The sequence below is a fragment of the Peromyscus californicus genome, unplaced genomic scaffold, assembly GCF_007827085.1.
Source record: "Peromyscus californicus insignis strain IS unplaced genomic scaffold, ASM782708v3 Scaffold_18__1_contigs__length_77618521, whole genome shotgun sequence".
Taxonomy (NCBI): domain Eukaryota; kingdom Metazoa; phylum Chordata; class Mammalia; order Rodentia; family Cricetidae; genus Peromyscus; species Peromyscus californicus.
In genome coordinates this window covers 32,187,259-32,199,211 of record NW_026294480.1, presented here as the reverse complement: position 1 = coordinate 32,199,211, position 11,953 = coordinate 32,187,259, and the positions used below count along the sequence as shown (strand labels likewise).

At 37.2% G+C, this 11,953-nt stretch overlaps 1 pseudogene; it reads left to right on the top strand.

The window, feature by feature from the left end:
- The first annotated feature begins 5,933 nt into the window (after positions 1 to 5,933).
- On the top strand, positions 5,934 to 11,252 carry LOC128113834 (proteasome subunit alpha type-2-like; annotated as a pseudogene).
- The last annotated feature ends 701 nt before the right edge of the window (positions 11,253 to 11,953 follow it).

The following is an 11,953-nucleotide window of genomic DNA, read 5'->3' as shown; positions in this document are numbered from 1 at the left end:
GTTACATTGAGTTTTTTGTTACCAAAGTCACACAGCATAATTCTAGAGTTTACCCACTCAGGAGGAGTTTAGACAGCTTAGTGTTTTAGGTGAACATTGTAATGTTAACAAATACTGTGTAACATTCACTGCATGCCATGAACCATTTTATATATATATATATATATATATATATATATATATATATATATATATACACACACACACTTAATCCTCATATTAAAGCTAGAATAATAATAACCATGTGGTATTGTCAATGATCCATGGAATCGAATGGAAGTCCCAGGCCTAAATTCAAACACCTATGGATACCCGATTTTTTGATAAAGAAGCGAAAAATACACACTGAAAAAAACCACAGTGTCTTCAACAAATGGTGCTGGTCTAACTGGATGTCTGCAGGTAGAAGAATGCAAATAGATCCATGCTTATCATCCTGCACAAAATTTAACTCCAAGTGGATCAAAGACTTTAACACAAAACCACATAAACTGAACCTGATAGAAGAGAAAGTGGGGAATAGCCTTGAACTCATGGGCACAGGAGGAGAAGACTTTTTGAGCAGAACACCATTAGTACAGGTGGTAAGATCAACAATTAACAACTGGGACATCACAAAACTAGAAAGCAGCTGGGTGGTGGTGGCACACGCCTTTAATCCCAGCACTTGGGAGGAAGAGCCAGGTGGATCTCTGTGAGTTTGAGGCCAGCCTGGGCTACAAAGTGAGATCCAGGACAGGCACCAAAACTACCAGAGAAACCCTGTCTTGAAAACCAAAACAAAAAACTAAAAAGCTTCTATAAGGCAAAGGATACTATCATTCAGACTGATGGGAATCTTTCTTCCTTTCTTCCTTTCTTCCTTTCTTTCTTTCCTTCCTTCCTTCCTTCCTTCCTTCCTTCCTTCCTTCCTTCCTTCCTTCCTTCCTTCCTTCCTTTCTTTCTTTCTTTCTTTCTTTCTTTCTTTCTTTCTTTCTTTCTTTCTATCTTTCTTTCTTTTTCTTTTTTTTAAAACCAATTCCACATCCGATAGAAGACTAATATCCAAAATATATAAAGAATTCAAGAAACTAGCTATCAAAAAGACCCAAATAATCCAATTTAAAAAATGAGATACAGAGCTAAACAGGATTCTCAATAGAGGAAACTCAAATGGCTGAGAAACAGTTAAAGAAATGTTCAACATCCTTAACCATCAGGATTTGATTTGCAAATCAAAAGTACTTTGAAATTGCATCTTATACACAAAACAAACAAACAAACAAAAATAAACTGAGCAAACAAAAGAAATAGTTCATTTTCAAGTCAACTTACAATGGGAGTGAAAAATAGAAGTTAATGACAGATCTCCAAATATTTACTTATTTGTGGATATTAATTCCTGTTCCCACTTTAATTTTAAAGTGTATGTTATTACCTACGTTTGTATAAACTAATTACCTTGGAAATTGTTTAAATGTTTATTAAAAAAGATCTTTAGACAATAAACAAACAAAAGACATGACGTTGGTACTGTTATTCACATTACATTTGCAAGGAAGCTGAAACTGGCCAATATGTTAGTTGGCTGCACTCTTACAGCTGCCAAGTCACAGACTAGAACTCAGATCTAGACAGCTCTATATCTGACAGGCTCTATGTCTAACAGCTCTAACAGACTATGGTATCGCATTAACCTTATGTGATGCAACTTCTACTTCATCTATCCTCTTTGGTCCTTCTTCTCATCTATGGCCTCATTATTAGAAACATAGTCTGCTCTAGCAACTGTGACCTGTTTGTTACTATTGTATTACAAAGAAATTAACATGTAAAAAATTTAATATTGATGTATATAGATTCATTAGGCATCATAATGCTCATACAGAGAGGTCAAGGTAAGTATTATTCTACACAGGTGACAAACAGTGACCCAGAAATACTGTGCTTTATCCAAAATAATGAGAGTAAGAACCTAGCAATCCAGGTCTGATACAAGTAGAATACTCATTGACTTCATTGCATCTCTTCCCTCATTGGGGTGCTGTCGCCAAGAGTTCCCCCTAGAGCCCACTCTTCCTTCAGTCACGTAACTATCTGCCTTAACCTGCGGCAGGCTTAGCCCAAAAAATTTAGCCAACTCAGATGCCATTCAACAGTCACAAGGAAAACGTGTCCAGACAGCAGTGTGTGCTCATTTCCTTTCTCCTACTGTTCATCCTTGTAGTCTTGGCCATTTGTCTTCTTTTTATTTACTCTGAGGTTAGTCTGGCCTTTCCATGGTTTATGAGAGATTTGCTTGATTATTTCTAATTAGTGTCATTTTTACTTGGAAACAGTTCCAAATTAGTAACTACTAAGAAGGAGAAGGCTAGGATTGTAATAGGGCGTGACATATTGTTATTTAGTTTCATATCCCTTGAAACTTTTATGATTATTGCTTTATTCTAAGTTTGTTCCAAATAAACAATAGTCACCTTTTGTGCTTAAACAACGCAACTCAGAGTTTACATCAGAGCAAAATGTACCTTGCTAAACATTGTCAGATTTGAAAATGTGATTTAACCTCTAGAAGACAGTTGATTAGCAGCTGCTATTTTTTTCCTGTTTCTAGTGGTGTCACTCAACTGCTTATGCTGACTAGATAATTTGATGTAAAGACACAAAGTAGGTGGTAAAAAAGCTATCAAATTTTACCTGAAACAAAGAAATCAAACAATGAGTACAGAATAATGGTTAGTGAGTGGATGCAAAAGAGTTTGAATGAGATTCTTTTTGACTCCATAGACCCTCAGCATTCTATCTTGTGTACAGGAAGTACTCTGAGATTTGGTTGGCTTAATATATGAGTCAGCTCTTCCTATAATAGATTAATTCTATTTAGCATTGTTCTACAATGTTCTGGTCAGACCACATACAATAGGTTTTCATAATTTATCTACAGCTCAGAAGAAGCACAATGCACTCTCTAGCTCTGAGAAATGAAGAAAAAAATAAATTGTAATTTCTAGTGTTCCCAGAGGTATGAATTCATAACAATGAATATGGATCAGATTTTATACTGATAGAAACTTAATTCTTCACATTGCTTCACAGCAGCTGGCTTGATGATTAGAACTGTGTAAGAGATCGCAATCCTTGCTTTCACGACACCCTCTGCAACTGATGACAAAACATCCTACTTTTTGTTCAGAATGACATAATTAACACACAGTGTGGAAGTGTACCTTATGTTGTAATGTTTATGACCATTGAAACCCAGAGGTCAGAAAACAGAGATCTCAGTAGACATCAGCTGGATTCTAGCTGGAGTAGCTATTTATGCATGTGTTCATATCTTGTGCCGTAGAGCCAAGTTATTCTTTCCTGTGTTATATAATTATGTTCCATTGTGTAATATGCTATGTTCCTCTGTTAATTGCAAATCCAGTGTTTTGAATGATCTATTTATGTTCTTGAAATTATTTTGTATTTATTTATAAAATATTCTATCTTTAGTTCTTACCAAAATTCTTTTTGTTTTCAATGCTTCCTTTATACTTCCTTGTTGCTTTTCCAGGCCAATAAACATGTAAGTTCAACATCAACAAATGCTCAAAAGTGGTTTCCTCCTCCTTCAATAAATTTGACTTTCTTGGGACTAATTCCTGTCATAGTTACAGTTTTTTAAAACTTTATGCAAGCCTAAACATGCCTGGGAAGAGAGACTCTCAACTGAGGAATTGCCTTCAATCAGATTGACCTGTGGGAGTTTTATTTAAATCCGACAGTTCCATGTCTGATGTCAAGGAGCTTTAGTGGCTTCATCCAGCTTTTCTGACTGCAACACACTTCTCTCTCAGGCTGGTTCCACTGTCTGTCTGCAGCTCTCCTTGGAAGATTCTGCAACCTTTGATCATGTATCCTTCATGACTCTAAAGTCAGAACCATGTGGCTAATTCTGCCAAGTTCAGCTGTCATTTTGGGATAAGCCTTGTATCCTCCTTTGCATAAAATTTTCTTATTTGCTCCACCTGTTCTTTTTCATTATATACCTGCATAAGAGTGATTTCTAATAAGCACACGACAGAGTCATGTGTGTCTTGAAATTATTGAAGTTATTACTGTCTTGAAATCTCCTCTGCTAAGAAAATTAGTCCAAAAGTCTTTAATTTAGTATCGGGAAGATTCTTAGGACAAGGACATAAATCTTCTTTGACAAAAGATTATAAAAATGGTCTCTAGCCTGGTTTATATTTTTGTTCTACCTAAAACTCTTTGATCTGGGCCTCCATAGTCTACATTGCTCCCACTCCCATTGTCTTTCAAGCTCCTACTAAGATAGCCCATTAAGTCCTGCTTATAATCTTCAACCATCTTGAAGTCCAAAGTCCCAAAGTCTTCCTAAAACCACATATTTAAGTCTTTTACAGCAATAACCCATTCCCTGGCACCAACTTCTGTATTAGCTACTTTTCTACTGCTGTGCTAAAGTACCATGGCCAAGGAAAATTATAGAAGAAATATTTGGGGCTTACAGTTTCAGAGGGTTAGAGTCTATAACCATCATAGTAGGGAACATGGAAACAAGGCATGGAATTAGAACTGTAGCTGAGAGCTCACATCTTAGGATAGAATCACAAGGTAGAAAGAATTAACTGGGAATGTCTGGGCTCTTGAAACATCAAAGCCTGATCCCAGTGACAGACCTCTTTTAACAAGATCACACCACTTCATCCTTCCCAAATAATTTCACCAACTAGTGAACAAATATTCAAACACATGATCATATGGGAATCATTCTTATTCAAACCACCACAACATTCTGACTATTTATCCACATACCCACAGATAAATGAAATTCTCACCCCTCATCAAGGAATTTTCATTTATGCAAATTCTCTTTGCAATATTACAGAAAGCCTCAGCTGATAAAAATGCAGAGTTGTGGAGTATAGTACTAACTGATACATCTACAATACAGCTCTTACATCTAAGACTCAGGGAACACTGGGGAAGAAGGGATGGAAGGATTATATAAGCCAGAGGAACAGGAAATTTGCTGTGAGATTGTGTCTCTTAGAAATGTCAAGAGGAGCTATACCCGTGAAGTCCTACCAACATGGCTACTTAAACATGACCCAAACTAAGAGAATGTGATGATGAAGTAAGAGGAAATCTCAGTAGGCCTCAACTCTAGACAAAGAATTATAGGAAATTAAAGAAGGCTGAGAGCTAGAGAAATAGTCTCCCTCAGGGAATGATTATCCAATACTAAATGGTCATCCCTGAAAACATAAACACATGAGAAACATTATATTAAGAAGGTCACATTTATATATTTAGGAATGTGTATATATATATATATATATATATTATGTAATATATATTACATATAAAAACAATTATAGAAAAAGTGACCATAAACGTTTTAAATTATGCTTTACCCCTACTGATCAGCATTTGTGGTGCTGGAAGGTACCCTGTATGATACAGAGGAGAAAGATGATGATAAATATCACCTAGATACAAACCCTGGGACCTACAACAGGGACCTGCCTGCCTGCAAGATATATTGGTGCAATAGCAGCACAAATTATATGGAAGTAATCAACTACTTTCTCACTGGATTTAAGGTCCACTCCATGAAATAGAACACATACCTGAAACTGCTGAAGTATCCATGAACCTGATACTAGATAGGTCATGGACCTAGGGGAAAACCTACTGTTATTATTCTAAAGGAACAGCAATAAAATGACTCCTAATGATACACTGCTATATCCATAGATCCCCATCAGAGAAATTTCTGGCAGTAGATGGGAATTAAGTCAGAGATTCACTGGATAATATGCAAAGAGTGCGAGACTTTGGAACACTCAGTCATAAATGGGATATCTTTGTCAAACCTCTCTCCTCAGGGTCTAGGGATCTATGTGGGAGAGGAGGAAGAAAGATTGTAAGAGCCAGAGGTGATGGATGACTCCAAGGTAACAGTACCTTCCAGATGCAACATGAATGCATCTATGAACTAACAGAGACTGTGGCATCACTACAAGACTTGTACAAGTTCAAGCTAATTGGTGTTCAGCACTGAGAGAGTGAAGTGGACATGGGGTCCTGCTCATAACCAAGGAGCTATTTACAGCGGATACCCACTGAAAAAAGGAAAATCAGTTTTCTCCAATGGAGTGTCACTGCATTTATTAATCACACTCCAGGGCAGGCCCTATACTCAGGGATAGTTGGCTAGCACAAAACAAACTCTATCCTTTTCTTTTCTTGTAGGCTTTTTATTTGATTTTGTTTTATTTTGGCATTTTTTTTTTGTCTTTTTGGTTTATTTGTTTTGACTTTCAATATGCTAGTGTGGGTAGGGCAGTGGGGAGGATTTGGGAGGAGTTTTAGGAAAGAGAAAAACACTACCAAAATGTATCATATAAGAAGAATTTAAAATTGTAGTTACATCATTGCCCCTTTCTTTTTCTCTCTCCAGCCCACCTCATATATCTCCTTGTGGCTTGTGCTGAAATTCATGGCCTCTTTTTCTTTAATTGTTGATATGTATTTTTATTTATATATCCCTAAATATATAAATAGAATCTATTAGGTCTGTATAATGCTACTTGTATGTGGATGACTTCGATGGGTGTTCCAGTTGGGCCCTATGTGTTCTCAATCATCGGTAGCATCTAGTTCCTAACTCCAAATGTTTAGATGTGTGTATATAGCCTGGAGTAACAGCAATAACCAGGGAGGTAAAAAGGGAGCAGGGTGAGAGAGAGAGCAGTGGTGGAGGGAATAGAAAGGTACAAGTGATCTGAAAGGGGAAATGGGAAAAATAGGGGAAAGCTTTAATTAGGGAGGAGAAAGAGAGGTCAATGTAGAAGGGGATGGGGGAGGAAGGTAAAATTGTCTGAACAGGAATCATTAGTCTCTTTTGAAAATGTTGGTCAATGTCTGTATTAAGTCTTTGAGAATTTTGTACATTGTAGTTTTATCATAATAAAAATTCTTCAAGCACTTGAATTTACATATTTTCCTGAAACATGACCATGTCAAAATGATTGTGGATATCTAGACTCAAAGTTTACTAGTTCTTGTTTTTATCTAAGCTGTATATCTATGATTTCATGTCTTCAAACCATCAACTCGCTAAGGTATACTTTGTTAAAGTCCAGCAATTCAGTAGGGGAAACTTAGTATAGTTTTGTCAGCTCATTTCACTCAAAAGTACAAACATTTCAAATATACATATTGGAAGAAATTTCAGTGCCATTTGTCTTAGTGGATTTTATAATAGTCCAAACTAACTTACTGGTTAGTCTACAATTTTCTTACATGTTCTAGAGTCTCTTTTTGTAGTGGCAACAAAACTTTGTATGTAGCTTAAGGAGCAGACATTTATTTCTCACAGTTCTAGGAACTAGATTATCCAAATAGATGCTAGAAGACTGGGTTCTGGGTCAAGATCATCTTGCTGGCTTGCAAATGCCCATCATCTCATTCACATTATATGTGCTCAGAGGACCTCTTCTTTTTGCTGAGAGAGAGAAAGACGGGGGTGGAGGGAAGGGGAGGGAAGAAGACAGAAGATGGGGAGAGAGAGACAAGACAGAGACAGAGGAAAGAAATACCCACATAGAGATGGAGAGCCAGAGAGACAAGAGAGACAGAGAGACAGAAAGAGAGAGAAAGTAGTGTTTCTATGCTGTTTCTCTTATTATAAGGACACAAATCTTCCCATCATCGCCTCACGCTCACAGTTTTATGAAAGCCTTATTTCTCAAAGTTCTTATGTCAAACATAATTTTGTTGAGGGTTGAGGTTTCAATCAGCATATGAATGGATGGGATGACAAACATTCTGTCTAGAATACTAGCTACTGCGGTCTAGTTTTGTAGCTTGCTTCAGAATCACGGTTCATGCAATCTCCACAGGAATCTTGGTCACAAAGACTGTCACAGTCAAATATGTTTAGGAAACTCTGACTCAAGTGAATCAAGAAGATTTTCCATTGAAGGTTTTCTCAGAGCCTTGAATATGCACATAATCCTGAATTACTTAGATGAAGGTTTTATAAACATTTAAGGCATTTTCACACCATACTTACTTTCCCAGTTGCATACTTCACAGGAAACAATGTAGAAAATATTAATATTGACCAGAGAAAATTTTGTGTATATGTAGATATACTTCATATATTAGAATTTATAAGCATATTATGATTACTTAGAAAAACATGTCTTATTTTTAATGAATATTGTATTTCAAGTCTGTCATTAACAAAAATAGCATAATATTATAAACAAGAAAGACATAGAACAGTGTTTGAGTCAATAGGAAGTATATATGGAACACTAGAGTGTTGGATTGGAGAGATTTTTATGAAATATAGAATTGTGTACTTTCTAGACATTTTTAAGCTTCTGTCAAACAAAATTTTAAATGGAATTTATTTCTCTCTTGCTGAAATATGTCCATATGCAAGAGTTTGCATTTATTTATGTGCATGTATATCTACAACAGAGTGTGGATGGTTCATGTACCTGGTTTGAATTTCATCCACTAGTGTCTTGTTATCATAGTAGAGGAATCAGGCTGTACACAATTAAGTGATTTCTCAGGATCTGTTAGCTAACTGGGACCACAAGCAGGGCTAGAGTTAAAACATCCTACCTCTTACGTCAATGTTCGTTCCCTGCTGCCTTGACTTTTCACCTTTTTAGTCCTTCCAACTCTTCTTTCAAATGAGAAATTCACATTTGTCAGAGAAACATGGTTTTAAAAAATGCATTAAGAGTGTACAAGATGACTCAGGGTGAAGATGCCAAGCCTGAGTACCCACCCTAGTTCAAACACTGGAACCTACATGGTGGAAGACAAAAACCAACTCATCCACCTTGTCCCCTGACCGACACATGAATGCCTTGGCATGCAACACACACACACACACACACACACACACACACACACACACACACACACACACTTGTACATGGACAAAATAAATGAATAAAAACATGACTAAATTAATATAAAATATTTTAAAAGTGGAATACATAAATAAAAATGCATTAGATGTGGCCTTCACATAGAGGGCATTATTAACATATATAACAGGGAATAGCCTGTTTCTCATTGACTGTTAATCCTGGGGAAATACCATGGTTCACAGCTAAAAAATAAATTAATTTTTTTTATTAGCTAAAGCATTGCACTTTGAAAAAGAACAAAGTAGGAATATTCAGTTTTCATTTTAGAAAAATTTAAAAAGTACCTTAACAAATGGTTGGAGAGCAGTTACTCACACCAGAAGGACAAAATATTCAGGCCCTGGCCCTTGGGGCATATTCTAGAACATTGGCCAGTATGGGAGTGACTCATTTTGGTGAATCAGTCCCTTTCCACAATTTCTCTTGAGGACAGCAGGTCCTGGAAGGAGAGCAGCATTGTTTAGAGCATCCATCTCTCGACTAGGTATTTGAGTGCATGGGGATATGCATGCACTATTCTCCATCAGTGGAAAAATGGTGCCTTTGTCCTTATCAAGGGTTGATGAGTTATCCACACAAAATTACAGATGAGTCACAAGTACAGTTTTGTGACATTTCTGTTTTTTGTTCTTCCTGCTTGGAGAGACAATATGAGCTCAGAAATCTAATTACCCTTTGACAATGAAGCAAGATGAGAGCAAGCTCAGAGCATGGAGGGTTTTTTTTTCCTATAAACTTGGCTCTAACAATGACTGCTGGAGCATGGTGCCTCCCTGAGAGCAGTGGAGGCTTCATCATTGTCATGGTCAAGACATTTCCCATGGCTTTGATGATGGAGTGCCATTTCAGCTTTTTACCAATTCATTCATCTCATCTGGTAAACTTGTCCAGACAGCATATGCTGAATTTAAGTGCTGTTGCTGGAGGATTCCCTTCTGTGGGAACAAAGGCTGTGAACTAAGAAGAAACACATCCATTCTGTGTAGATGAAGTACACACAATGTGAAACCAATTACCAAGCACTCGGGTTCGGTGTATGGTGATATTAAGACCCAGATTACAGAGTACGAATGCACAGAGCTGGAAAATGTTCTGGGCAATACTCTCTTGTTTGCAAAGAAGTCATTTTCACAGTACAGAGAGTAGCTTCTCGGATGCAAACCAGTCAGGTGGTATTTGTCCGTTTGGAGTTTACTTTTTTTTTTGTGTGTGTGTGTGTGTGGTTGGAATGAGGGACAACTGCATTTATTTCAATCAGATCCATCTGTGGCTTACTTTGCCTGGAAGGCCAGAACAATGGGAAAGAACTATGTGAATGGGAAAACTTTCCTTGAAAAGATAAAGTGAAGGTCCAGAACTTGAAAATGCCTTTTTTCGCAGCCATCTTAACCTCAAGGAATGTGGTGCTCTGATTTGGTTGATAGATAAAATGCTGATTGGCCAGTAGCCAGGCAGGAAGTATAGTATAGGCAGGATAAGCAGAGAAGAGGATTCTGGGAAGTGGAAGGCTGAGTCAGGAGATGCTGCCAGCTGCCTCCATGAGAAGCATGATGTGAAAGTACCGGTAAGCCACTTACAGATTGATAGAAATGGGTTGATTTAAGATATAAGAACTAGATAGCAAGAAGCCTGCCACAACCAAACAGTTTATAAGTAATATAAGTTTCTGTGTGTTTACTTGGGTCTGAGTGGCTGTGGACCCGGGTGGGACTGGAGAAAACTACAGCTACAATGTAACATGAATTGGATGTAACATGAATTGCTAAATGGTCTTATTAAAAAAAAAAACCTGGAGTCAGATATTGAGGTGAAAGCTGAAAGATCAGAGGGACAGAATAAGCCATCCCCAAGTTCTTACTGCTAGGAAATCCTCAGCCCAAGAGAGCGACTTCCTGTATACTCACGCCTATATGCCTTTCTCTGCCCTGCCATCTTACTTCCTCTCTCTGCCCAGCTACATCACTTCCTGTCTGTCTGTATGGACCTCCAGATCTCTATGATTAAGTAATGTTGGAATTTAAGGTGTGTGCCACACCATGCCTGGCTCTGTTCTCAGTGTGGCCTTGAACTCACAGAGATCTGGATGGATCTCTGCCTCCCGAATGCTAGGATTAAAGGTGTGTGCTACCACTGCCTGACCTCTATGTTTAATATAGTGATTGGCTTTCCCTCTGATCCCCAGGCAGGCTTTATTTGTTAGAGCACAAATAAAATATCACCACAAAGGAAGGCTTTAAAGGGCAAATATCAGAAGATAGCATAAAAGTTGGGATCTGCAATGAAGCTGACTTTAGGTAGTTTACTCTGATTGATTTTTCAAGCTGTTAGACCATAATAAAGAAGTGGCTGAACAATTCTATTTTAAGATAATCTATCTACTTATACATATCTATGGTATCTTTTATTTTTCCAGACTTTTTCATACTTATTTCTACAGGGCTTAATGGACTTATGTTTTTAAAATGATAATAATAATAATAGACTGTTAAATCCAACTTCTAAGTGTTTAGGAGTTGGGAAGGTTGTATATTTATTTATCTATTTATTCATTTGTTTATTTATTTAATATGTATGTCTGTGCACCATTCTTATGCCTTATGCCATGGAGATAAGAAAATCCCCTAGAACTGGATTTACTGATGGTTGTGAGCCATCATGTAGGTGGTGGGAACCAAGCTCAGGTCCTCTGCAAGAACAGTAAGTACCCTTAACTGCTAAGTCATCTCATCAGTTTTGAGTGGGAAAAGTTTAAACTAGTTATTTCTTACTTTTTTTTGTCACACTTGATTTCTGGAAATTACATTGCAAAGCAGAATGACAAAATCAGTACAGTTTTCATATATTTTACATTTACTACTAGATATTGCCTATGTTTCCACAAAGCAAAATGCTGATTTTAATGCCTTTAGAATGGAGGACATCTGTAGGCATTGATGGATTCATGAAACAAGGGAAGTGTCTTAGGTGTTGTGGTGGTTTGAATGAGAATGGCCCCCATG